Source organism: Typopeltis vanoorti, chromosome 1 (assembly GCF_054136105.1).
Source record: "Typopeltis vanoorti isolate ZY-2024b chromosome 1, IOZ_Tvanoo_1.0, whole genome shotgun sequence".
Classification (NCBI taxonomy): Eukaryota; Metazoa; Arthropoda; class Arachnida; order Uropygi; family Thelyphonidae; genus Typopeltis; species Typopeltis vanoorti.
Genome location: NC_143549.1, coordinates 836724 through 842723, shown reverse-complemented (window position 1 = coordinate 842723; position 6000 = coordinate 836724).

Sequence of the window (6000 nt, the reverse complement as noted above, 5' to 3'; positions counted from 1 at the left end):
AAAATTAATCTTAATTATTTATTAATCAGAAAAGTACTTATCTACACTACACTACACTAGTTATGTTCCACTACCACCACAAGTGCGTAACTTGTGTGTGTGTACTGCATGAAGGGTGATGACGCAGGATCCTGACAACAGAGGCGGTGGGTAATGCAGTGATCATAGTAGTCACTTTTGGACGTAATTTTGGTGAGAGCGATGCAGTCCATAAAATGTGGAAACACTTTTAACAAACCAAATACGAAAATAAAACCTACATTAACAACCCTTTTGGCCGGTACCATTTAAAAGCTAAAAATGTCAAGTTTCAAAATATATGTTTTTTACTTATCTTTAAAATATTCACGAAATTTTAATTCACGAAATAAAATATTCTAATATTGGTATATGCTATACTGCTATAGATTATTAAAATAAAATTTAGAAAAAATGGCAATGAAAACCAATATTGTCACGGGAACCGCACAGAGTATCTTTGGGAGAAAAAAATTATTAATCATCGATTATTATTATTAATAACAGTCGATTATTATTAAAGGCCTGTGTAGCTCAGTGGAAGTAGCGTTTGCATCCTCTGCGGTTGGTCGTTCGAGGTCAGACTTAAGTTCAAATCTAGTCGCCGACTGGAAGAATTTTTTCTAAGCCTTTCTTCGGCGGATTCCTGAGTTAGTCGATCTCTAGCACGGGCAAGCAGTTTTTTCCTCCCAGAAACTCGGGTTTTTCATCCCGTATGCGCAAGAAAATCGACCGCAGTACCCACATTATTTCAGGCAGTAACATATCTTGTTAGGGTTAGGTAGCAAGAGATGGCAGCACTTGTCTGCCAGCCTCTTCGTCGGTGGCTGCTGTAATTAGTAATAGACATGGGCCAGCGATCTCTGATTGGCGACCGATGGAGACTGAACTGCCCACTTAGTCTCCAAAAGCTAGATAGGGTATAAAGGTCTCGCCTACTCCCTATAAAGGAATAAAAGGCATTAGCCGATTTTTTTCCATTATTATTAATAATAATCATCGATGTTAATATTATAGTAATATATGTTGAATTAGTTATTATTATTGTTATTTTGAAATATTATATACATGCGAGTATCTGTTATGCAGAATTGTTTTCATGTAATGTATTATAAATACTGTATTATATATAAATAATAAAGTTGGAAAAATTATTCCTAGACAAAATCACCTAACACCTTTCATTCCTTTATAGGGAGTAGGTTAGGCTGTTTTAGCATTATCTAACATTTGGAGACTGAGTGTACAGTTCAATCTCCACTAGTAGCCAGTCAGAGATAGCTGGCACAAGGCTATCGTCAATTTTAAGCAGCCAGCACAGAAAGGACCACTCAACAAGTGCTGCCGTCTCTTCGCCCCCAACCCTAACACAAAATTTTTATTGTCTGATAATAATGTGGAATCAAAAGTCATTTTTGCTGAGATAACAGAACAAAAATCCCTAGTTTCCGGTAGAAAAAAATCCTCTTGCCCATTCCAGAGATTGTCTAACTCAAAACACCTGTCGAAAAAAGGCTTAGAAAATGTTTCGCTAGTCGGCCACTGGAAGAATGGCACGAATGAAGAACCAATGTTCTTCATTCGTGCGGTCAAATGCTGTGGAGTTCGCAAAAACATACCCACACCACTTCCACTTAGCTACACAGGTACTGTTATTATAATTATAATTATTGTTATTATTCTGAGAGAGCGTTGTGTAAGTATACGAGTTCACGCACGCTGATATCTCTGCTCCGGTTTTCATAGTTTTAAAGTTGTTTTGATTCACTTTTTTAATTGAAAATTGTTGCACGGTAATTCTAATTGTCACGCTGAAAACATAGATGTATAATTCATCGAAATTGGCTAAGTAGTATCCAAATTTTGTATGCTAAAATCTTATACAAAGGGTACTGTGATCACAAACGATTCTGATTCAACCAATCAAAATAGTCTAAACGCAGAAATAAAAAAAACTAACACAGATCTTCATAAATCGCAACTATTCCACAACTGACTAACTACGCAAACAGGACGGCAAAAAACCGCCAAAACAACCCAAGCACCAAAACGAACTTCCCAACACAAAAAAATATCAAACTACCATACACCCAAAACACATACAAAGCCTATAAATACATCTTCAAACATACTGACTACAAACTGGTATTCACCACAAACCAAAAACTGGCAAATATCCTAAAACCCACCAAACCTCACACACAGAAAGAAATATTTGAACTTCACAATGTAGTCTATAAATTTCCCTGCCAAAAAGACTGTGATATCACCTACACAGGTTCCTCAATCAGGTCTTTATGGGCAAGACTACAAGAACACTTCCGTGATTGTAACATCCCTATTCCTGAACATTTAAACACTAAAAAACGTAACATCTAAAAGAAAAATCGAATACAAAGCACAGGAAAAACGGAAATAGCTGTTCACGCCCTTGAACAAAAACATACCCCCCGCAGATCGACAAGGCCATCGTAGTAGACAGACAAGACAATGAAACAATGCTTAGAATATCGGAAACAGTAGCCATAAAATGTGACGCGAACTCTATCAACATACACAGGCCCTACATAATCTCCAAGGTTTGGAAGCTGCACAACATAAAATTGAGGTCACAACACCGACCAATAGCACAAACACTTCAAAAACAGAAGCACCTACCCGACCTGACATAGTCCACTTTCCCAATGTGTTCAGATGACGACCAAAAATAGTCAAAACGGACCGCGCCCCCGTCAACCCCCTTTTCCCCTTCCCCCTCCCTATATAAAAAAATCAACCCTTTCACCTTTCCCCACCCTATATAACATGATAATATAATATATATGTTTATATATATATATTACTGAAAAAAAAAAAAAACGGGTTTTTCTAATTTAAATCTCCCAAATTGCCTACCCCCCCCCCCTCCACACACTGAGTAGTTTTCGGACATCGCAGAAAGAAGAAAAGCCGCAACACCCAGAAAAAGGTATGTGTAAATTTCTCTTCCTTATGCTACATATACTTTTTGGTAAATTTACATCTACAATGCCCTAATAATCCGTGAGTAAATAGCCAATGATATTTAAACAGGGGCACTCCTAAACTGAAGCAGGCAAAATAGCCGTAATTATAATAACAAATATAAATATATAAAATACGATAAATAGAAAATGTAAAGAAGCAAAACAACAATGGTTCTATAGAGAAATGTAAAGAAATAGAAGATTTAACAAAGACTGGGAGAATCGATAAGGCTTATAACCTTATAAAAGACATAATCCAGCAAAGCAAGAAAAGAAGTAAATTATCAAAAATAAACAAGAGAACATACTTGTAGATAAGGAAGAACTTTCGGAAGGAGTATTTAGAAGATCTATATTGTAGAAAAGATCTAGATGCCAAGGCTACAGAAGATGAAACCAGACTTGATGTGGAAGAAGTTGATTAAGCTATATTAATAGATGAATTTGAAAGGGACTAAATGAATTCTCAGCTAAAAAGGCACCAGGCGTTGATAACATCCCCTCAGAATTAATAAGATATGTAGGAAACATAACTAAGTCATTCCTTTTTAAGATCATAAAGGATATATATGAAACAGGGATCATTTGCAAAGACTTTCCAAAATGCTCTGTCATATCCATTCCTAAAGTAAATAAGGCACACAAGTGTGAAAATCATCAAACGATAAGCTTAATATCCCATGCTTTGAAAATGCTACAAAAATTATACAAAAAAGATAAACAAAGAAGGCTGAAGAGTATATTAGCAATGACCAGTTTGGATTCAGGAAACAACAGGGTACAAGAGAAGTAATCCTAGCTCTAAGAACAGTTATCGAAAGAAGATATGAGAAGAATCCAAAATACCCTGACAGTATTTCTTGACTTGGAGAAAGCCTTTGATAGCAATGACTGGAACCAAAGGCACTTAATATAAACAATAAACATAGATTGGAGAGATAGAAGGCTCACATTTAACCTTTACAAGCACCGACACGCCCTAATAGAGACAGTCAGAAATAAAACAGAAATCACAATGCAAGAATACATAGAGGTGTAAGATAGGGTTGCCCTCTTTTACCCATACTGCCTAATCTCCACATTGAAGATGCAATAAATAAATTAAAAGAACTAACAGAAATAGGAATTAAGATAATTAGAATTGAAATTAACTGGCTGTGGTCTGTAGTTGATATAGCAGTTATAGCTGACAACGAAGATATGCTGAAATCTACCCTGAGAAAGATGGAGGAAATGTTTACACAGTACAGCCAAAAAATTAATTATAAAAATAAATAAATAAATGAAGGCTTGTGTAGCTCAGCGGAAGAAGGCTTATGTCCTCTGCGCTTGGTCGCTCGAAGTCAGACTTAAGTTCAAGGCTAGTCGCCGATTGGAGGAACTTTTTCTAAGCCTTTCTTCGACAGATTCCAGAGATAGTCGATCTCTGGCACGGGCAAACGGTTTTTCCTTCCGGAAACTCGGGTTTTTATCCCGTAAACTCAAGAAAATCTGCCGTAGTACCCACATTATTTCAGACAGTAACGTATCTTGTTATGGTCAGGTATCAAGAGATGACAGCACTTGTTTGTCAGCCTTTTCATTGGTGGCTGCTATAATTAGTGTCTATTTCCAACAGAAATAGACATGGGCCAGCTATCTCTGATTGGCTACAGGTGGAGATTGAACTGCCCACTCAGTCTCCAAACGCTAGATAGGGTATAAAAGGCATCGCCTACTCCCTATAAGAGAATCGACCTTGAGATGCGGTGATTAAGACCCTTGGAGGGTAAGGGATGGCAATGCTGTTGCTAATGAACTTTTAACTGAGGCTCGGCTATTGCTGTTACCCTCCTGCCATGATCAGAGCTTTATATTTATATATAAGAGAATAAAAGGCGTTAGCTGATTTATTTATTTATTTATAAATTAAAAAAATCAACTAACACCTTTATATTCCCGTATAGGGAGTTAGCAATGCAGATTTAGCCCTGTCTAACTTTTGGAGACTGAGTGGGCAGTTCAATATCCACTGGTAGCCAATCAGAGATCGCTGGCCGAAGGCTATCGCTAATTAAGCAGCACCCAGTGAAGAGGTGGCTCAACAAGTGCCGCTATCTCGTGTTTTCTAACCCTACATTTATTTATTTATAAATAAATCTGTAAATTTATTTATGAATAAATAAATCTACAGATTTATTTATTCATAAATATTCATAAATTTATTTATGAATAAATAAATCTACAGATTTATTTATTCATAAATAGGTTACTAATTAGGAAAAAAATAATTTTTAAAAAAATTATTCTGTATAGGCAGCATCCCCACTTAAAACTTCATTGGCAGCCACTGCCTAATACACAATATATTTAATATCTGAAATAGTGTGGGTTCTACGATCGATTTTCTTGAGTTTATGGGACGAGTTTCAGGGAATAAAGATCCGCTTGTGTATGGCAGAGATCGGCTAACTCGGGAACCGGTAGAAAGAAGGCTTAGAAAAATTTCCTCTAGTCGCAGACCAGATTAGAATGCAATTCTTCCTTCGTGCGGACAAGCGCTGTGGTGTGCAAATGCCACATCCTCTGAGCTACGCAGGCTCTTTTTTTTTTTTTTTTTTTTTAAATCAGCTAACAATTTTTTGTTCCCGTATAGGGAGTAGGCAAGGCCGTTTTAGTCCTATCTAATTTTAGACTTGAGTGGGCAAGTTCAATCTCCATTTAAGAGCTCAAAACTGTTAATTACAAGTAATGCAAATGCAATGGAAATAAATAATAAGCCAAAACAACAGGTATCTTGGAAGTCTTATCATAGAAGATGGAAGAAACCATGGAAGATATTAAACCACGAATAATCTTGGCCAAAAAGGCATTATACAATAGAAAAATCATTTTCAAAAGTATAGGACTTAGTAACCTGCTCTAAAAAAAGTCTGGTGAAAACATATATTGAGCATTGCATTATATGGTTGTGAGGGGTGAGGTCTGGACGCTGACC